This window comes from Peromyscus maniculatus, chromosome 3 (genome assembly GCF_049852395.1).
Source record: "Peromyscus maniculatus bairdii isolate BWxNUB_F1_BW_parent chromosome 3, HU_Pman_BW_mat_3.1, whole genome shotgun sequence".
In the NCBI taxonomy this organism is placed as follows: Eukaryota; Metazoa; Chordata; class Mammalia; order Rodentia; family Cricetidae; genus Peromyscus; species Peromyscus maniculatus.
In genome coordinates this window covers 80,651,759-80,675,009 of record NC_134854.1, presented here as the reverse complement: position 1 = coordinate 80,675,009, position 23,251 = coordinate 80,651,759, and the positions used below count along the sequence as shown (strand labels likewise).

Below are 23,251 nucleotides of genomic sequence, written 5' to 3'. Positions count from 1 at the left end.
CATTATACAATTACTCCCATTCATGTCTAGCACAAAATTTGGTTTCTTCCATAGGCCTTTGGCTGTTGCCACCATTTCATAACGATTTTTTTCTTACTGTCTAACCTGTGCCTTTATTGTCTTGCTCTTCTGCCTTCTCATTGGCTCTAAACTCAGTCACATCACTTCCTCATCACTGCCTGTCTATACAGATCTCCAGGTCTCTATGGTTGGTACTGGGATTAAAAGTGTGTGTCTCTTTCCTTGTTCTCCCTCTCTGTTCTTAATCCAGCTGGGATCTCCCGCTCCCCTAAGCTCTTTTTCCCCAAAACCTTGCCCTTCATTACCCCCCTCACATCCAGTTTGCTAGTGTAGATCTCATCCATTTCTCTGTCATTGGGCAATCCCTATGTATTTCTTAGGGTCCTCTTTACTAGGTAGCCACCATGGAGTTGTAAATAGCAGTCTAGTCATCCTTTGTTTTACATCTAGTATCCACCTATGAGTGAGTACATACCATGTTTGTCTTTCTGAGTCTAGGTTACCTCACTCAGGATGATTTTTTCTAGATCCATCCATTTGCCTGGAAACCTCATGATGTCATTGTTTTTCTCTGCTGAGTAGTATCCCATTGTGCATATGTACCACATTTTATTTATCCATTCTTCAGTTGAAGGGCATCTAGGTTGTTTCAAGGTTCTAGCTATTACAAACAATGCTGATAGGAACATAGCTGAGCATGTGCCCTTGTGGTATGATTGAGCATTCCTTAGGTATATGCCCAAGAGTGGTATAGCTGGGTCTTGGGGGAGATAGATTCCCAATTTTCTAGGAAAGCACCATATTAATTTCCAAAATGGCTATACAAGCTTGCATTCCCACCAACAGTGGAGGAGCATTCCCCTTGTTCCACATCCTCTCCAACATAAGCTGTCTTCAGTGTTTTTAATCTTAGCCATTTTGACGGGTGTAAGGTATTATCTCAGAGTCATTTTGATTTGCATTTCCCTGATTATTAGGGATGTTGAGCAATTTCTTAAATGTCTTTCAGCCATTTGAGATTCCTCTGTTGAGAATTCTCTGTTTAGCTCTATAGCCCATTTCTTACTTGGACTGTTGGGCATTTTGATGTCTAATTTCTTGAGTTCTTTATATATTCTAGATATCAGCCCAACCATGATAAATGAAGACCCCATGGGAATAGGAAGAAGTAGAGTGCTAGAGAGGTCCTCAGAAATCCACAAAGATACCTCCACATTAGACTACTGGCAATGGTCAAGAGAAAGCCCGAAGTGACCTACTCTGGTGATTGGATGACCGAACACCCTAACTGTCGTGATAGAAGTCTCATCCAATGACTGATGGAAGCAGATGCAGAGATCCACAACCAGGCCCCAGGTGGAGCTCTGGGAGTCCAATAGGTGATAGAGAGAGGAGGGATTGTATGAGCAAGAGATGTTGAGACCATGATTGGAAAAAGCACAGGGACAAATAGCCAAACTAGTGGAAGCACATGAACTATGAACCAATAGCTGGAACTGTTTGGGAAGCCCCAGGCAGTGGGACTGGGACCTGTCCTTAGTGTATCAGCTGGCTTTTTGGAGCCTGGGGCCAATGCTAGGATACTTTGCTCAGCCTGGATGAAAGGAGGAAGGGACTGGACCTGCCTCGACTGAATCTACCAGGCTGAGCTGAATCCCCAGAGGAGTCCTTGCGCTAGAGGAGATGGGAATAGGGGTGTGGATTGGGAGGGGGGGGAGGGAGGACAGGGGAATCCGTGGCTGATAAGTAAAATTAAATTAATTATAAAATTTAAAAAAAAAGCGTGTGTCACCATGCTTGGCTGTGTCCTTGAACACACAGAGACTCTGCCTGCCATGCTATTTATAGCTGACTATGACCTCTGATCTCCAGGCAAACTTTATTCATTAACATACAAATAAAATATCACCACACATAATTCTAACATAAATATTACTATACATAATTACAATTCTCTCAAACTTACATCCAAAAGCAAACTCTTAATAGAACCATTAACACTTTACAAACTTTAGCAAAGATACACTTTAAAGCAATCTCTTAATAGAACCATTTGCATTTCTTGCTAACAAAACATAGGATAAACTTCTGATGCATCCACATCAAACTTACATACTCCCTTAGCTTCACCAAGCCATCGTGCATCAATATCAATAGGTTAAGTTAACTCTAACATAAATATTACTATACACAATTACAATTCCTACAAACCTACATCCAAAAGCAATACCCTCAATATAACCATTAACACTTTAAAAACTTTAGCAAACATCCAAGAGCAATTTCTTAATAGAACTATACAAACATAAGGTACATTAACACAAGTTAACATCAGTCCACTCAAGGTACAAGAAGATATTTTTTAACTAAATTAAATAGATGGAGGAATATTAACTCCCCCCTTTCTTTCTAATTTTCTAGGCTGCAACTTGAGCTTGGTTCATAAAAACCCAAACAAAAAAACAGTTCCATAAGCAGTTCTGTTTTTACAAAAAGTCAGTTCCACAAAGATGTTACATTTTAAACATGAAACAGTTCATAAGTAGTGTCTATATGTGTAAGTAAAGTCAAAATTGTCTCATTGCAATTGATTCACTACTGTGCATCTCATTTCTTAAGTCTGAAAAGTTCAAAAAGAGTTCTGGTACCAGTCCTAAAGTTCTAGAAGCTTTCTGAGATCAATTTTAAAGTTCCAAATGTGAAGAAATCCACAACCCAAACTTTTGCTGTTAACAATTCTAGATCAAACAAGCATCTTTGAAACTTTTGTTCTCAGTCACAGAGGCACTTTAAGTTACAGCAGCATTTTTTGGCAATCTTTCCCAAGGACCCTTGCCTTAGGAAAAAAGCTATTAGCTGGCTAAGGCAGAGTCCTTTCAAAACAAATTTTCTTACAGCCAGCAAACAGAAACTGCATGGCTTTTGGCTCCTAGCTTTTACAGTCCTGGTCTGTCTGTGCCTCCTGTAACCAGGCCATTTTTAGGACCCCTGTATCCTGAGTCCCTGAGGGCTTTCAATTGCCTCATGCCACTTGAGCTCAAGAGGCTGCTCCTGCTATGAGCCACAGCTCTCAGCACCTGGGGTCTAGAAGGAAATCCAGCCATGGCCAGTCACAGCTGCTGTACTATGGTTGTTTTATCTGCTCTGTGGGTGGTCCTCACATCCCATACTCTGCCAAACACCACCTCAGTCTCCCTGGTGTTCCCAGAATGCACTCAGACTTGAAGCATGTGCCCCCAAAGAACATCTTTCTATGGAAGCTTTGTCTCTCACATAGCTGCCACAGCACCCTGTGCTCCTGCTCTCCAGCTGTCTTCTTGGCTCTCCCAGGGTGTCTCTGCCAGCTCCAGCCACCAGGGACTGTGGCTCCTGGAGATATACCTGCTCTGGCAGCTGGGGTCCAAAGTCTCTGCTGTTGCTCTCCAAGCTGTTGCCTGTAGTTTACCTCTCTTGAGGCTCCTTGGAGCTGCTTTTTCATGGCAGAAAGCTTGCAGACCTCTTTGCTCATGCTGTCTCAAGTGTCTGCCACCTGCACTGCACTGATGCCCCACAAGTCTCAGCTACCAATGTCTGGCTCTGCCACTTGCACTGGCTCTGGCACTTGCTATCGTTAGCAGCTTCTAGAGCTTCTGACGCCACTCAGACTCAAGTTCACAGTGGCTGCTAAGTCCTGGATGCTGCCCTGTGTACCCCAAGTCCCATCCATGCTTGGGGGGAAAACTACTCTATTCTAAATTTCTATTATACCTAAGTCTTATTCTACCCTAACATACCTAAGCCTATACAATATCCTTATGCCTAAAGCTTCTTCTACCCTAATATACCTAAGTCTACATTTCTATGACTTACCTATACTATCATTTTTAAACCTAATTTTAGTAGAGATTTGAGAGAGAAGAGAAAAAGAGAAACAGGCAAAAAGAGATTATAGCTGCAGTCTCACCAAGAATAAAATACTGTGGTGGTATTGTGTTCCCCAAAATATTGTGCACTCTAATAAACTTATTTGGGGTCAGAGACAGAACAGCCACTAGATACAAAGGCTAGAAAATGATGGCACTCACACCTTCAATCCTAGCATTCTGGAGACAGAGATTCAAATTTGGATCTCTGTGAGTTCAAAGCCACATTGGAAACAGCCAGGCATGGTGACACATGCCTTTAATCCCAAGAAGTGAGCCTTTAATCCCAGGAAGTGATGGTAGAAAGCAGAAATGTATATAAGGTGTGAGGACCAGAAACTAGAAGCATTTGGCTGGTTAACCGTTTGGCTGGTTAAGCATTTGGCTGGTTAAGCGTTCAGGCTTTCAAGCAGCAGTTCAGCTGAGAGCCATTTGGATATGAGGACACAGAGTCTGAGGAAACAAGATCAGCTGAGAAGTTGGCCAGATGAGGTTAGCTGTGGCTTGTTCTGGTTCTCTGATCTTCCAGTGTTCACCCCAATACCTGGCTCAGGTTTGATTTTATTAAGAACTTTTAAGATTTGTGCTACAAAATACCATCACCTTTATTTTTCAATTCCTTATCAGCATGCCTCTTTATACCCAAGATGCCCCCTCTCTTCTTTTGCCAAGTCCCTGGTCCCTGTTCATGGTGCCATTTCTGGGGGCCGAGCCCCCACTGTTTTCCCCTTGCTAAATACAGCCAAGTGCAGATGCTTCCAAACACCTGATACCCAGGCCCATGGTCCAATCATCCTCTTATGCAGCCCTGCTGGTAAAGTAAGCTCAGATCTCACTAGGAAACCTCTGTGGGTTCCCACAGTACATAAACTGCAAACATTTCTAAAATTAAAGTAAAGCATGACAGAGTGGCTTTTGAGACCTATAACAAGCAGTGAGTTATAAGTTACCAAAGGAAAGGAAGTGAGAATAAGTGTTAAAAGTTTAAAGTGTGAACAGAGCAGGTAAATAACAGCAACAAGGGACTCCACTTAAGATGGGCTATGCATACAATCCTCTTGTAATGTTCTTGGTACCCAAAGACTCTCACCTGAATGTACTATGCACATAACCCTCTCCAAACAATGTGCCTGGCAACATGACAGCAATGTTGGACCTCCAACTACATAAAGATGCACATATATCTGACTCCAAACCAGGGAATAAGTTTCTCCTCCCCTTGACAATCATCAGACATAGCTGGTTTCTATTTAATCATACTCATTATATCCAGGTACAAAGGTAGGCATCCAATCTGGTCAGAACTAGTTTGTATTACATGCTAAACTGAGTCCTCTGAGTGACCTTTAGGGAAAATCCCCTATTTCTTATTTTATGCCTGTGTATAATTGGTCACACATATGATTAAAATCAGATACATTAAGAGCTACATATAAGAGAGAAAAGATTATATAACTTAAATCTGTTGTGCATGCCTTAGCAAAAACTTCTCCCTTCAAGTTACCATAAAAGAAGCCCTAGGTGATAACCTGGGACCCCTGAACAACTCCCTGTCATGCAGCCTGCTATCAAGAGTGACAACTGGGACACTCACTGGTGAATGATATTAACAGGAGATAGGTATTGGTGGAAGTATTAAGGCAACTCCATGTTAAAAGGGAGGTTTATTTAGGGGTTTTATGTACAACAAGTAAAAGGATAGGTTACAAGGTCCGGTAGAGGTGATGTACAGTCCAGCAGTGTTCTCCAGAGAACTGTTCGGTCTGCCATCCAACATCCAGGATTACCAGGAACCAAGAGACCAGCACATCAGGATCCCAGGTCTTAAGGCTCCTGTCTTGGCCCCACCTCCGGGACAGGCCATAGGTAGGCATGACAGTTACCGGAAGCCTCAATGGGGTTAGTACTTCCAGGTCAAAGCTGGAATAGCTACCCACTACAGAGAGGGCTCTGGGCATGTCTTGATTACTTTAGTTCAGGTGGGAAAACCTACTCACTGTGGACAGTGCCATTTCCGGGGCAGGGGATGTGTACAGTATGAGTGGACAAAGTGTGCTGAGCTTCAGTTTTCTCTCGTGACTTAGAACATAATGGAACCAGTGTTTTCAAGCTCCTGATGACTTGGTTTTCCTGCCGTTACAGACAGTAACCTGGAACTATAAGCAAAATAAGCCTTTTCTCTCTTAAGTTGCTTTTGTTGGGGTATTTTATCATACCCACGGGAAAGAATCTAAGAAAACAGCATCTTTCTTTCTAATATGTACTATCACTTTACATCTGAATAGTTTTCTTGCTGTTTTGCAATTTATGTATTCCTTCATTTCAATGTATTAAATAAGAGGCCCGGAGCCTGGAAATACCTGGACCAGACCCCAACCAGTGATAGCATGAGGACACAGTATTTGGGGACAGCTTCATGGAGATGGTTGGCCTGGATCTTGGCTAGATTTAAAAAATATGAGATTAGGGACTAGCCAAAGAAGCTAGAGTGATTGAGATTCATGTTGATCTTTTGTCTTGAAGCCTCACTGTTTTATGAAAGAAGATTGGGGAGATGCCTCTTGAACTTGTGGTAACCCTGCTTTCCATGCTCAGCCTTGATTCCTTATCATCATCATCATCATCATCATCATCATCGCCATCATCATCATTACATTTACTTATTTAGTGTATGTATGATGTGTGGGTGATCTCATCCAACGGTGTGTGTGGTGAAGTTCACAGAACAACTTGAGGGAGTTGATTCTCTCCTTAAATATTGTGGGTCTCAGGGGTCAAACTTCAAATCATCAGATTTACCTTTATCTGCCAAGCCACATCATTGACCCCACACTTTATTCTTAGTAGGGAAAATGAATCAATTTTGAGGAAATAATGGGGCTATAACTTAGTTATGAGAGTGCTTGCCTACCATATGCCCTAGGTCCAATCACTTCACACCACATAAAGCTGGGCATGGTGGCACACCCCTACACAGGGATAGAGGCAGGTAGGTCAGAAGTTCAAGGTCATCCTCTACTACATAGTGAGTCTAGTACTAGCATGGGATAAAAGAAACACAATCTAAAAAAATTTTTATTGCAACTTTTTTCTTTTCTATGAGTTTTGCTGTTATCATTTGTTTGTTTTAATGTATTGGTGATCAAACCTTGTATATACTAATCAAGTGCTCTACCACTGAGCTACACTCCCAATCTAAAGTACCAAGTACATACCAGACAAGAATTTTTTCTCCTATTGTGCTGGGGATTAAACCCAGGGCCTTGCCAATGTCACATGATGGTTTACGTTAGAGTCAAATAGAGAATACTCTTTTTTATGTCCTTTAAAAATTTTTTTCATATGTGAGTACTGTATTATATCATCGCTATTCTTCTCTCTCCAACTCATGATATTCTTTTAAATTATGTATGTGTATGTGTGTGAGGGATGAATTACTATCTAAACACAGCCTGTTGAATTCATTTAGTGTTGTTCATATATGTTTTGAAGGTTGACCTCTTGGCACTGGATAACCAATTAGGGGGCTCATCCCTGGAGAAAGATTGATTTTTTTTTCCTCTGTAAGTATCGACTAATTGTCTTTAGCTCTTCATCTAGGGCTGTGACCATGTGAAGATTTCCCCTATCAGCATTGGCATGCCAATTGGTATTATTATTGTTCATGTCTTGTTTAAGCAACCATTTGTTTGGATGTCACAGGAGCAGGTTCCCTCTGACACATAGAAAACACAATCTCACATCAAACATCCTGATCCTCTGACTCTTACAATCTTTCTGCTTTTTCTTCTGTAATGTTCTCTGGGTCTTAGGTGTATGGGCTGATTCAGAGATGTACTGGCTTGGTACCCTACGGTCAGTTGTAAGGAAAGAATATTCTTAGCAGACACTAGGTCCCCTTGAACATTGTAGAGGAAGAACAATGAGACTGTTGATCATACACAAAAGATTATCTTTATGAAAGCAGAAAAGAAGTTTTAAAATGAGTGTGCATCTATGGGTTATATGTATTTTTAGTTCTTTTTAACTGCAACTGAATTGGAATCAATGTGGATACATGAAGATAAGTGGAAAGTTTTGATCTCTACTTTTTCAAGAGAGAAAATAAACTGCAACTAGAAATGTAATTGGAATAAATATCTTTTAATGTTTAAGATTAGGATCTTGACTTTACCAAATAAACCTTTGGAGAGTCACAAATTCAGATACCCAGTGGGATAATGTATGTGCTGATACATTGTGCCGGTGTTTGGGGAAGACTTTAAAAAAAAAAAAGTCAAATAGAAACATCTTTGGTGATTATACTTCAGAGAAGTGAGAAGGTTGTCAAGTTTCCTGCCAGTGGAAGTTGAAGAAAATAGAGCTACGGGGATTCTTTCGACATTCCCTTTTGTGTCCCTGCTCATGGATGTGCTGCAGGAAACACCAAAGAGCTTCTGGCCAAGGAGGAAGCAGCTCCAAGAAAGCAAAGCCCACACTGAGAACTGGCAGTACCTTCAGCGGCCGACCAGCATTGTTCAAGCCCAACCCATCTTCCTGTTTTCATGGAATTTGCAATCATGTTTTGTATTCAATGGGCACATATTGCAGCAACTTGGGACTCGGCTTCAAATTTATTTCCATACAAACTCCTCCACTCTACCAAATTTTAAATACTACCATTGAAACAACTATATCTACAAATCTAACTTATCAAACTTGTAGAGGAAAATAAACATCGTTTTTTTTTTATGAAGCTCTTTGAACTAAACTAGAATAAATATAAATAGTCCTGAGTCGTTTAAAAAAAAAAATCTCAAATATACAGCGACCAAAAACAGCATAATACTTGCAAAAGCACAAAGCAATGGAATGGGATAGAGAATTCAGAAATAAACCCACAAGTCTACAACCATGTAATTTTTTTTGAGACAGAATTTCATGGACCCCATGATGGCCTCCAGCTAGCTATATAGCTGAGGGTCTCCTTGAACTTCTGATCCTTCTGCCTCCACCTCTCTAGTGCTGAGATTACACACATTGTCACTACTCCCAGGTTCTATGGTCCTGAGGGGTCAAACCTAGGGCTTTGTGTTAGACAAGAACTCTACAACTGAACTACATGGTCAGCCCCAACCTGGTAGCATTTTGTGAAGGCAGCTAGAGCCTACATAGAGCAAAGCAATCTCTCTTCAATAAATAGTGCTGGGGAAACTGGATATCTATACACAGCAGGACTAAGCTAGAAACCACATAAACCCAGCTCAAAATGGATCAAAATCTTAAATATCAGACCAGAAACTCTGAAACTACTATTAGGAAAACATGGGGAATGCTTCAGGAAATTGATCTAGGCAAAGAATTTGGAGAGGTCTATGACTCCTAAAGATCGGGCAAAGTTAACAAGTGAGGCTATATCAAACTAACACACTTTGCACAGGTAAGGGAAATAGTCAAAGAAGTAAAGAGATGACCTAGAAAATAGAAAAGATTTGTAAAGTATTCATCTGACAAGGGGTTAACATATAAGGAACATAACAATAGCAGTAAAATGAAGTAATTGGATTAAAAACAGGGCAAATGACCCAAATACACATTTCTCAAAAGACAATAAAAAAGTAGCCAAAAGCATATGAAAAATATCCAATAGGGGGCCAGTGAGATGGCTCAGCAGATAAAGACACTTGTTGCCAAGGATCACATCCTGTGTTCAATCCCATAACCTATATGGTGCGAGGAAAACTGACCCTCAAAATTTGTTCTCTGACCTCTGCATTTGCCATGCCATGCACACATTGCCCCATTGATAAAATAAATAAACACTAAAGAAAAAAAAAAAAAATATATATATATATATATATATATATATATATATATATTTAAATCCCAAAGCCCAAGCAACAGAACTGTCACTTACATCAGATCACCACCCGTAAGAGTCCAGTGAGCAGACAGCTTGAGAGTCAGTGCTTGTCAGTGTTTACTGTTTACATGGGTCACTGTGGACCTTGATGAATATGTAGATTTTGAGTATGGACTTGAGTGGGCAAGAATGCCAGCATTTCTACTGCATTTCTGCAGGTCTCCCAAATCCATGGGTATCAAAGGAGGAATTTGATAGAGATCAAACACTGATCCCTATTCAAGCTCTAAGGAATTTGGTAAAACCACACAAGCCCAAACCCTGTCCTCTTCCATGAAACCTGAACTTTGTCCCCTGAAGCATCTTAAGACACAAGAATCGGTATAAGAACTGCTAGCCCTTAGCCACGAAATCCCTTAACCCTGCTTGTGATGACAGATGTTCTACTACCTTTCCTATTCCTTCCTTTCTTCTTTCTTTCTCTCTTTTCTCTCTCTCTCTCTCTCTCTCTCTCTCTCTCTCTCTCTCTCTCTCTCTCTCTTGTTTTTGTACTTTGTAAAATTCTACCATTCAAACACCTTCCCAAAAAAAATTAAAAAAATGGGGTTTCAATGGAGTCTCCCAATGGGCATTGTGCTGGGTAGTTTTATGTCAATTTGACACAAGCTAAAGTTATCTGGGAGGAGAGAGCCTTAATTAAAAAATGCCTCCAGGGTTTCTCTCCATAAACTGATAGAGGATTGTGCACAGGGTAGGGAGGTGACAGGGCAGTGACACACACAGACATTGTGCTGAGGACAACACCACACAGTTCACTGAACGTGGAGAGGTTGACCTGGTGTCTCCATGGAGCCTTCACCTGTGAGCTCTAGTCTCTATGGTGCAGGAAGGTTCTCTGCAGGCTACCAAAAGAGAAACATGAACACCAACCCAGCCACAAAACCTTTGACCTAAAATCTGCCCTGTTTGCAAGATGTGCTGGGACAATGGTGAGGCAGAACTTGTGGGAGTAGCCAACCAATGTCTGATTTACCTTCAGGCCCATTCCACAAGTGGGAGTCCATACCTGACACTGCTTGGATAACCAGGAATTGGAGACTGGATAGCCCAGAGACCTAGGGTAGAGCCAGCGACTGTTCTTGAAGAGAAAAAAAAATAAATGAAATGATTCCTAACAATATTCTAATATTCTACTAAACTCATAGATTAGTGCCTTGTCCAGTCATTATCAGAGAGGTTTCCTCAGGCAGCAGGTGGGAATGGATGCAGAGACACACAGCCAGACATTATTCATAGAGAGAATCTAAATTAGAGGTCCCTATTGGGTCCCTTCCCATGGAAGGGGATCCCACAGAAGAGTGAACAGAAAGACTGTAGGAGTCAAAGGGGATGGAGGACACCAAGTCAACTAAGCAAGATTCATGGGCTCACAGAAACTGAAGCAGCAAACGCAGGGTCTGTGATGTCTGCACCAGGTCCTCTGCATATGTGCTGTGACTATTAGCTCTGTGTTTTTGTAGGACTCCTAACTGTGGGAGCACGTGTGTCTTTTACTCTTTTGCCTGCTCTTGGGACTCTTTTCTTCCTGGTGGGTTGCCTCATCCAGCCTTGGTGTTAGGGTTTTTGCCTTGTCCTATTCAATAAGACTTATTGCATCTTGTCTCAATATGTTTGGTTGTTGTCTCTTGGAGGCCTGCTCTTTTCTGAATGGAGATGGAGAGGGACTGGGGAAGAAGGGAGGTGAGGGGGCTTGGAGGAGTAGAGGGAGGGGAAACTGTGGTTAAGATTATTATATGAGGGAAGAATCTATTTTCAGTTTTTTAAAAAGCCTCTATAAGATCAGGTTGTAGGCAAGCCTGTAAGGCACTTTCTTAATTAGTGATTAATGGGGGAGGGCCCAGCTCATTGTGGGTCATGCCACTCCTGGGCTGGTGGTTTGGGATTCTATAAGAAAGAAGGCTGAGCAAACCAATAAGCAAAACTCCTCCATGCCCTCTGCATGAGCTCTTGCTGTGGGATGGTCTGTATGTCAAATGTGTGGCTTTGATTGGTCAATAAATAAAACACTGATTGGCCAGTGGCTAGGCAGGAAGTATAGGCAGGACTAAGAGAGAGGAGAAAAGAAAGAACAGGAAGGCAGAAGGAGTCACTGCCAGCCGCTGCCATGACAAGCAGCATGTGAAGATGCCGGTAAGCCATCGTGGCAAGGTATAGATTTATGGAAATGGATTAATTTAAGCTGTAAGAACAGTTAGCAAGAAGCCTGCCACAGCCATACAGTTTGCAAGCAATATAAGTCTCTGTGTTTACTTGGTTGGGTCTGAGCGGCTGTGGGACTGGTGGGTGACAAAGATTTGTCCTGACAGTGGGAAAGGCAGGAAAACTTCAGCTACAAGCTCTTGCCTCCAGTTTCCTGCCCCCATTTGAGTTCTTACCTGACTTCTTCCAATGATGAGCAGTGCTGTGGAAGTGTAAACCAAATAAACCCTTTCCTCTCCAACTTGTTTTTTGGTCATGGTGTTTCATCACAGCAATAGAAACCTAACTAAGACAAGTTGGAGCCAGAATCGTAGGGTACTGCTGTGACAGACCTGACCATGTTGTTTTGGGGAGGATTGTGGAAGGACTTTGGAACTTTGGCCAAGAAAAAACATTGAGTGTTCACTGCTTGGTGAGCTATTCTGTAGGAGCTTGGAAAATAAGAATGTTGAGGGAAATGCAGATGATGGAGGCCTGGATTGTCAAGTTTCAGAGGGATGTTTAAAGACTTATCAGGACCATTTGTTATTTTAAATTAAGATTCTGTGGTTCTGGTTGACTGTGGCTAGAGAATCAACTGTCACTAACAAGATACCAGAACTACTAAAGCAAACTCTTTGCTTTGCTGGGATACTTAATACTGGAGCTAAGAAATTAGCAGTGATTAAGAAAAGACCAGCATCACTGAGGTGAAATCTTCTGGGAAGTGTTTCCTCAGAGTCAGCAGACAGAAGCTGTGTTCCAGAGGTGGCCAAGGTTATATATCCAAAACTGGTGGGTGGCAGTCATTCTGGAATTAGGCTAAGAGTTGATAGGCAGCCTGTCCAATATATCTCCTTAGCTTTGTGGTTGTTTGGATGAGAATGGCTCCTATAGGCTCATATATTTAAATGCTAGGATCCTAGTTGGTGGAACTGTGTAGGAAGAATTAGGAGGTGTGGCCTTAGAGGAGGTGTGTCACTGGGGATCAGCTTTGAAGTTTCAAAAGCCCATGCCAGGCCCAGTCTTGCTCTCCCTCTCTGCCTCCATCTTACAGACAAGAATTAAGCTCTTAGCTACTGCTCCAGTGCATGACTGCCTGCCTGCCACCATGCTTCCTGCCATGAGGATCATGGAATAACATTCTGAAGCTGTAAGCAAATCCCCAATTAAATGCTTCTTTTTATAAGTTGCAATGGTCATGATGTCTTTTCAGAGCCATAGAAAAATAAATAAGATAAATTTGGATGTACAGACCCTCTGAAGTCCAAGGATGACAACAGCTCAGGCTGGATGCAAGTTTGACATGGGTCTCACGCTTCCTGAGATAATATGCAAGCAAATTTATCCCTAAAAAACCAACAAAACGTTCTAAGACAAGGTCTCCTTAGTAGCTAGCCCCAGCTGAACTGGAATTAATGTATTGCCCAGACTGGACTCAAATGTGTCATTCTCCTGTCTCAACCTCTTGAATGCTAGAATTACAGAACTGTGCCACCATGACTAGCTAATCATTATTGTATTACTTTATATGTTAACAACAAAACAATTACTGCTAAGTAACAAATATTCAAACAGAAAAACCAATCAAAACTTGGAATGTTTATTAAACTGTGTATAGATTTAAGAAAAAAATCATGTGTACATAGCTAAAAAGGAAAACAAAAATTTAGTTTAATTCAATGGTTAAATTATTCCCAAAGCTCATCTTCAAAGATTGATCCTTTAAGTTGCCTTCAAGTCAACCATAGTGATTTTGATATACTCACAATACTGACTTCTGCCTCTCAGAGTATTGGTTATACTGCCACTTAAGTACTCCAGAAATTGGATCAGCAAGATGGCTCAGTAGATAAGGGCTCTCACAACCAAGCCCGAAGACCTGAGTGTGATCACTAAGTTCTACATTGTGAAGGAGAGAATTGACACCCATTGGTTGTCATCTGACTTTGTGTAGAACTGACCTATACTACTCAACACTGAGGAACAGTAAGTACAGTCCTATGCTGCATCATGTTTGGGCCAAGGCCAGTGGTTCCATAAAATTATAAGAGATATCTTACACATCTTCCTTTGTGCAGCTCCACTCTGTAAAGTTCATTTGATGGTGAAATCGCCTAAGGACTCAAGATGATGGACTCTACTACTTCCTTCTGGAGTTCGTTTGATTTCAAGAGTGGTACACATTTTTTTTCCCAGCATTTTTCATCTAAGCCAATTATGTCTGTTCTACAAATTTTGGTGCTGATACTTTTGTTTTCCAGGCCTGTAATGTCAAAACTATGTCAAAATCATCACTTGTCCAACACTGTAATATGATGTCGAAAAACTCATCCTGATTTTAATGATATTAAGATGGGAGGAAAATGTATATTTTACATATTTTTTAAAAATATTTTAATTTAAATTTTTTATTTCTTGAGATGGAACCCAGTAGAGCTTTGGGGCTGAAGTGATGGCTCAGCCATTAAAGGCTGGACTCATAACCAAAAATATAAGGAACTGGAGCTTTTGGTGTTGAGCTGGCTCACTGTTAATTGCTCATGTTCGTATTGAAAAGGGGAGATACACACATATCCTTCAAAACACACACACACACACACACACACACACACACACGTCATGAAGTTGAGGGGAGGATGTGTTGAGAGTTCTAGAGGAGCTGCAGGGGGCCAGTAGAGTACGCATATAGTCAAAATATATTGTATACATGTATGAAGAGAAGATTCATTGGCTTGACTCTGGCACCCTCTTGTGATTAAAGCCTGAAAAGTCGTTATGCAAACACATTTTCCCCAAAGCATGAGGGCATTTCACATTCTGATATTGCTTATCCCTAGAGGAGAACCCAACACGAAGTATGAACATTCCAAATTGGACAATCCAACAATCCTCCCAGATCTCAGCCTCAAATTCCACATCATCACACCTTTAAACTTTGTCACTGGCTGCTACAGCCATCTTTGTCACTCTGTGGCACTCCTTTTGTCTCAGTCCTCAGTAACTCACTACACAAAGGATTTCCCAACATTCTTCCCTGCTTCAGTAATGCTCTCCCAGGGAAGGTTGTAGAATTTGCCATCATCAATCTTGTCTCACTTTCAAGTCACCGTATCCCATCTATTCCTTCCAGCTCCACTAGTGGCCCAAGTCCAACACCCCACAAGAACTCACACACCAGTGCTTCACTGTGTGTGCCTCGTCCTGCTCAGGTTGCTTTAGTTCCCATGCCTGCTGGAAGTCCACAGTCTTTGTTATTGTCACACCCTTGGGAACACCCAAACTCCTCTTCTGCCTAGCCATACTCTATGAAAGCAGAGAAAACCCATAAGAATAATGACTCATCTGATTTCAAATTCAGGATCGAGAATCCTAATGTCTCATTGGTGTCCACCAACTGATACTGTATGGCTGCTAGCCCTAGCCCTAGCCTCACTTGTGTGTGTGTGTGTGGGGGGGGTTGACAGTCTTACCATGTAACCCAGGCAGACCTCAATCTCATGAGTCTCCTGTCTCAGCCACCCCAGTGCTGAAAGTACAGAAATGTGCCAACACTCCTGTCTTTATTTTCTTATTTCAATAGTCATCTGATTCACTCATTCATACTCCCCATCATGTGCCCCTCCACACTCATGACGTGTGCATGTGTGTGTGTGCGCATGTGTGTGTGTGTGTGTGCATGCCTGTGTGTGTGCCTGTGTGTGTGATTCTCAGATGATAATGTCATTTCTGCTTTACTGAGAAAACTGAAGCAAAGGAGAACTTTTAGACCACTAGGAGTGCCCACCTACCTTTATTACTCTTATGAGAAGAGCCGTCTACTTTCCTATACAAAGGCCAGGGCAGCTGCTTTATATCAAACCCCATCTCTTTCCTTGCTCAGTGATAGCTCTTTCCTCTCTCTCTTCTGTATTCTCTCATATGAAGTCTATCTGGTTCACTTGCCACAGCATAAACATGCTGTTATTTGTTTACGTCATTTTCAGTATTTCTCTTAATCCCAGAGTTCCTTCCAATTGTTCTATTGCTCTGCTTCCTTTTACAGCAAAATTGCTTTTAAAAAAAATCCCTACAAATTCCATCAACTCTCCAGTCTTGTCCTTCCACTCTACTCAAACTAATAACAAATTGCTGAGTTAAATTTGAGATGGTTTTGTAAGCAGCAATACATAAGTGAACCGGTCCTCAGAGACCATAACATGGCCACCTATGGGGGAGAGAGCTCATCCTTAAAAAAAAAAAAAAAAAAAAAAGCTACAGGAGTTGTCAATTGACATTCCTAGGATCTGGAGGAAGAGCTGGGGATGTTCAGCTATTAGGAGTCATAATCATCAAAGCTGGGTGTGGCGTCACATATCTGCAATTCCATCACTAAAGAGGCAGAGTCAGGTGTGCAGCAACTGTGAGCCCAGCCTGCGATTCCCAGTCATCCAAACCAACAACAATTAGACCAAAGCCTTGGTATGGGTGCTTGCCCCAAGATTCAAGATTTGGCATAGAGCATGTTGGTAGAATAATGGAGGTGGTGCTAACAGTTTGAGAAAGGATAGCTAATAAATGTCTAGACTCGATGATGTCTGCAATTGAAAAACCAGAAAATCTCTAACATAATTTAGATAAAAGAACAACATTTACAGAAATAATGAGTCTAGCCTGAGGGGGCGCATCTACTAACTTGACTCCTCTGGAATAGTACTGCCATCACTACACTAAAAATTCATTGATAAGGGTCAGCAGATGTCATAAAAGGTAAAGGCATTTGCTGCTAAGCCCAATGACCAGTCACCAGTCCCCACCTGGTAGAAGGGGAGAATCAACTCCTGCGAGTTGTTCTCTGATCTCCATACTTGCTTTACAGCATCTTTGCGCACACACCTCACCAAATAATGTTTATAAATTAACTGGTTGGGACTAGAGATTTGGCTCAGCTGTTAAGCGTGCTTGCTGTGTGATCGTGAAGACCAGAGTCTGAATTGCAGCATCTATGAAACAAATCGGACGTCTCCTGCATGCCTGTAACCCCCACTCTGAGAAGGGTCAGAAACAAGAAGATCAAAAGGATTGCTGGCCTCCAGCTTACCTGAGACAATGTGAGCTTCACAGTCAGGGAGAGACCCTGACTCAAAGAAGTAGGCCGAAAGTAATAAAGGATACCTGGCACCCTCTTCTGGCCTGCATGTACATAGGTAGAAGTGTGCACCCACACATAAGTGTGCATACCCTTACACAGACACACACATACCAATAAAAAAGTAAGTAAATCTTTTTTAAATGCTTAGTGGGAGCTAGAGAGATGGCTCAGCTGTTAAAGACTATGGCTCACAACCAGGAAATGCTTTGGCGAACCAGACACAAAGAAGACATAGTAAATTGATGACTTAAATCTGAAGAAGTTTGTGGGTCAGCAAGAATGGTCCATGTGACTGATGTGGAAATGTGTACCCTAACCTCTGGGAGACAACAGTGAGCTCAAGGCCAGCCAGGACAGCTTCACTGTTAGAAGGTATGTGGTGTAACTTCAGGGCCAGCTAGAGGGATGAGAGGTAAGCAGACTTCTCTGACCTGTTGTGCTCTGTGCCAAGAGCACACCAATCATCAGGACTGACATTCTCATGACATATGTAGGGAGAAAGAAATCTCAGTCTGTGAGGCAGAATCCTGGGAAACCAAAGTATGCCTTATACCTAGTCCTCAGCACCAAGTCAGTTCAGAGACTGAGAGCCCTCTGAGGGGCATAGGTGGGAAGTTTTTCTTTTCCTTTATTGATTCTTTCACAATGTTGTACATATATGTATATGTATGTATGTATGTATATATAATATACTTTTACTATATTGATCCTCATTATCCTCTCTTTTTCTCTTCTCCCTCCCACCAAACCCCTTCGTCTCTCCCTCTCAGCTACTTTCATGCCTTTGTGTGTGTGTGTGTGTGTGTGTGTGTGTGTGTGTGTGTGTGTATGACCCACTGTATTTAATTAGAATTGCTTGCATGAGCATGGGTGGGGGATTATTAACCAATACAGATGAAATTTGAATCTTAGATTAAAATTATTACACGGGAGATACTTATACATAAATGGTGTGTTTTATTTGACAGTCTTACATAAGAAGCATAATTGTTCCTGGTTAAAAACTACTGATAGAAAGACAGTAACCAAGAATAGATAAAGTAACCAACAACCTCCCTCTAATTCCTACTTAACTCACCTGCTCAGTGGGAACAAAAAGCAGATAGATTACTAGATTATTTATAACCTCAATCAGATTGACATGTCAATCTCCAAGGCAGCACAAGATACAGCTACCCAGGATGACCAGGTAGCCACCTAGTTTCAGGAAATCTATGCACTCTCCCAATCCAAGGAAACGACTCTTAATTCTCCCAGGGATAATCACATACTATGGGTAGAAATTTACATGCCCTGCCTGCAGAACATCTGTCTGCATTATTTTCATGAAGTTGAAGAATATCTATTGTCACAGTTCACATTACTTCTTGGCTGTGTATCTAAGAGCAAAGGTATCGCCATGTATTTGATGTAATATTGCTTGCCATCACAAGCATGTATATGTGGTAAAAGAGGTTTGGAAACATGCACCTGTTCACATCATTTACTATATACCCCTATCATGACGAAAGAGCTGGCTTCATAGAAGAGTGAGTGGGCCTATGGAATTGAAGTGCAGTGTGGAATGTTGCCTTGAGCCACCAGTAACTACTGCATACAACCAAATGCACGGGTGTGGGAACCATGAGGTGGTTACTCCATCCACACTGGTCTCCTGACTGCTTCTCTAGCAGATTGCACCCACACCTTCCTCCACTCCTTCTGCCTTTTCTCAGACTTCCTTCAAATATTTGTCCTTAACATTCTGTTGCTAAACCTCCTTTTGCCTTCCTAAATACCCTATTTACACTGTATTATATATTGCTTTCCTGCTTGCTTATTATCTATAAGGTAAGCTTCAAACAAGCAGGGATTTCTGTCTCCATCTTCTCTTTTAGTGCCAAGGACAGAATCATAGCCTCTGACCCAAAAAGTAGAAAGCGCATCTGCTGACATCATGGGATGCTTGACAAACTTCTTCTATAAAAGACAAGACAGTAGATACTTTATAGACTTGTGAACAGGAATTTTTGCTTAACCACTCCTCTCTAGTCTTGTAGCACAAAAGCAGTCATAGACTGATAAATAAATGTGGCGTGTGTGGAGAGGACAGAAAGGGCTTTGCTCAAAGATGAACAATGAACGTATAGTCAGAGGAGACCGCCAGCCTCCTCTCACATGACTAACCTGACTAACTACATACATCTAGGAACTCTTTAACAGAAACTTCGAAATTTCAAGAGAACCCCTCACAGTAGGAAAAGAGCAGGGATAGTGTCTGATTTTTTTCTTCTTCAGTGCTCTACATTAATCTTGTGCTCAGCCAAATCCTGTCATCCTGTCTGTACCTTCCAACCCCTTCTTATACAGCAAAATCTCTAGCGCTGAGTCCTTGTTTACTCAAGGCTGGAATACTTGAGGTTTACAAACCTTGGAGGTTGTAAAATGCAGAATCTAGGGACTGGGGATAGAGCTCAGAGGTAGGACACTGGCCTATATCATATATGAATCCTTGAGTTCAATCCCTAGGTAAAAGAAAAGAAACTAATTCCAAATAAAATAAAAATATTTTTTATTTTAGATAAAAATTTATTTTAAAAAATCTTAGATAGGATACAGTGGTGTACACCTTTAATCTTAGCACTCAGGAGGTGGGGGCAGGCAGAGCTGTGAGCTGAAGCCCAGCCTGCTCTACATATTGTGTGCCAGCCAGGGCTACGTAGAGAGACCATGTCTTCAAACCCAAACCAACTAAGCAAACAAACAGAATCTCAGACTCACAGCACGACTATTTTTAATTTCCAATCCCCATGTGGCACTGAAAATGAATCCAGTGCTTTAAACATTCTAGGCAAGTGCTCAACTACTGAGCTACATCTCAAGTTCCTATTTTTATTTCCTTAATTAGTTATATTTGTTCTTTGCTGATTACATACACATGTGCTACTCATTCTGATGACTCTTAAGTCACCTTTATCCAATTTTTAATAAGATCCTCAAGTGATTCATACACAGAGGAAAGTGTAAAAAGTACAGATTTAATCATGCATTTGCCAATGCATAAGTCAAAAAAATTAATAGTTTCTACTCAGCAGAAAGATATAAAAACAAAACGGGTCTAGGAGTATAGCTCAGTGGCAGATCATTTGCATGGCATGCACAAGGCCCTAAGTTTGACCTCTGACAGCAGAAAATAAAAATGACAACTTACCTCAGTTACACAGGATGAGCGATGTTAAGGGCAAGTAGCAAGGGCTGGGAGTGGGAGACGGTAATTTTGCACACCGGAGAAAGACCTGAGCTCAGATCTATGCCTACCACACAGATGAAAGGCACCCCAAGAGCAGAGTTCACTCTTGCTTGCAGGGGAGCTGAGGAAAAGTTTGGGAGAAAACTTATCAATCTCCAACGCTGATTAGTTTTAACCCAAGAGACTGGCAAAATCAAGACTTTCCAAAGATCTAGTTTCAAGGAAATTAATAAATTTCCTCAATTAATTTCAGGACGAAAGTAATGAATCTCTGTTAGCTGGTCATCCTGAATCAAGAAAGAAACGTGGATTCAAACTGAAGACTTCTCTAACCCCTGTAATCAGCTTAGAAGCTTCTCCTGGAGTTGTCGGCAAGACTGGAAAAGGAGGAAATCCAGCCAGAGAGATCTTTTTATATCTCGTGCTCTGGGCAGCAGCATCTCCAGCCCTAAGAGCAGCTAGCTGTACTTTAGAACCGAAGAGTAAAATCCTATTCCGGCAATGCTTTCTCCCCTCCCCCGGCCCGCGCAAACTTCCTGTCTTTTAGCTCGAAGGATAGGGGGTTCGCCTTTCACAAACTCTGCCTTTTTAGGGGAAAAAAAAAAAAGTGCAAGCAGGAAGATGATACAGTTGAAAAGGAAGCAGACGAAAGCAAAGCAAGACCAGAGTTAGGTTTCACGGCAAGGCCCACCAGAGATTTAAAGAGGAAAGGCAAGCTGTGCATGGAGTGTGTGAGGCAACACGGTCCTTTCCTAAACAAAACCTGCCAAAGGATGGTCAGGGGGCGATGACAGAGTTCTGGAACGTCTGCAGGTCCGGGCTTCAGGCAGTGGAAGGAGGAAAGAGATAACCATTTCTATTTTATTTTCGGAGAATAAGCAGACTGTTTTATAGCAGTGGTACAGAAAGCGAAAGATCAATTTAATACAGCGTGAAGGAGCTTGATCTAACCTAGCATTGCGACCAGAGGTAGACAGAGCCATGCTCTGGCCGCCTTAACAGGCCAGGGTCAGCCACCCATTCTGAGTCAGTCTATTAAAAGACCCAATGTAAAAAGCAAAGGAGATTCATACTATGGAAAGAAGGGCCAAGAGACCCAGGGGCCACCCCCCTGGTCCAGCTTCGGGGTCCTAAGGGTCTGGCCAGTCACCACTGTCACAGCTCCAAGCTTTCCTGTGGGCCAGACTTTGCTACAAGGTCATCTGGCAACTTGTAAACCCTTCTCTGGGGACAGTTCCTTGTCAGGCTCAGGTTCCTTCCCTGGCTGGGCCTCGGTCTTTTCTTTCTCCCAGCATGAGATTCTTGGATAAATTGTAATTTCTTAAGGTCCATCATTTCAATAGTCTGCCAGCCAAAAGAAAGGGCACTACTGTCTTCAGAATACCTCATCCTTCCCTGCACTCCTGGTTTTAGCATCAAAACTATATATAGTCCAAAGCAAAGGAAGAAAATGTTCAATACAGTTAATAAGGTTAATAAGCCCTTATCAGTTCTCTGTGGTCAGCTTTAATGCTGTGGCTTTTTTATAACCAACAAACCAACCACCTCTTACCCCTCTACCTCCAAATCCACACTGTTAGGTTTGGGATTTGGGGCTGGTGATTCCAGGGAGACACTGAGACAGATAACTGAGAACTGGGAAGAGTGTTGTAAGAGATATTAATGATGTGAACACACAGCTAGGAGCAGCAGCGTGGCAGGTGTTCTCAGAAGAGTTTGGGTCGAGCACCAGAGACCTCACAGTGAAGTTTCTATAGAGAATCAGAGCCTATGTGGCAGAAGAGGGAGCCTCCTCTCCTAAGTTATAGGAAGAGCCTTCAATCCCTCTCTGATTCCTAGGCAGGAGACAGAGAATGGGGGGCAAAACGTGGCACCTCTTTGATGTGGATGCACTTCCCAGGTGAGCCTGTGAGCAAAGGAGTGACAAGTACCAGTAGGGTGACTATGATTATCTGTGGGAGGAGGCCTGAGAATCGGGGGGGGGGGGTCCTAACACAGCATTCATACACAAGCCGCTGTACGTCAGCACATTACCTGAAAGAAAGAGGTCAGTTCTGCACATGGACAATGTTAGCTTCTCAACTACAAGCTAATCAGGCCACACCTACCTGCAGAAGCCTCCTTCTCACAACCAGAGCTATTATAAGAAAATGAGAGCCTGTTTGTGACTCTAATCCCTTAACAGATGTCCCAAGTGCCCAGATTTCAGGAGAAAGGACAAGTGTCATTCTTACATCCCCAAGGGAGTTTACAGACTTCAGGTTAGCAGAATCCCAGGACATCAGAGGGCTGCTGGTATAATGCATACACCTCAACTAGATGTGCTTCTCCTCACCAACATTCTTAGAGTCATTCAGTCCTTCCCCAGAATGCAGGGCCCTCTCCCCTGTACCTGGGAATCAAGGATAGCTTGGCTCATACTGTGGTTGACTCATTAACCATGTGTTGTGAGACCTCTCCCTTCCACTGAAACCTGTAAGAAGGGACTCCTGTTCTGCTTTGAATTCTCATCAGAATCCTGCTGTACTGAATTTATTTCTGATGAGTCCAAATTTAATGAACTAAGAAAAGGTCCCAAGCCACATGGCTAAACATGGATAAGAATTATGAGTTAATTTAAGTGTAAGAGCTAGTTAGTAATAAGCCTGAGCTACTGGCCAAGCATTTATAAGTATTAAGCCTCTGAGTCAATTATTTGGGAAGCAGTTGCTGGGCATTTGGGAACAGGCAGGCAGGAGAGAAACTTCTCTCTACACTGTGCTGTATGTCTTCCTATAGTCCCTGAACCTTGCCTGGGGGGTCCTGCCACGCTGCTGTTTATCTATTCCTGGAATTAAGGACTCTTCTAATACATCTCTTACCCAAAGGACAGTCTACCCCAGTAGCCT

General features: G+C 42.1%; 1 protein-coding gene across 1 annotated transcript in view; it reads right to left on the bottom strand.

Moving 5' to 3' along the window:
* The window catches only part of LOC102909385 (broad substrate specificity ATP-binding cassette transporter ABCG2), a 123,351-nt gene extending 102,460 nt beyond the window's left edge, over window positions 1-20,891 (bottom strand). Inside the window, exon 1 of the mRNA XM_076566870.1 lies at window positions 20,325-20,891. The gene's annotated coding sequence lies outside the window, so the exon portion shown is untranslated. The remainder of the gene's footprint in view (window positions 1-20,324) is intronic.
* Between the last annotated feature and the right edge of the window lie 2,360 nt (window positions 20,892-23,251).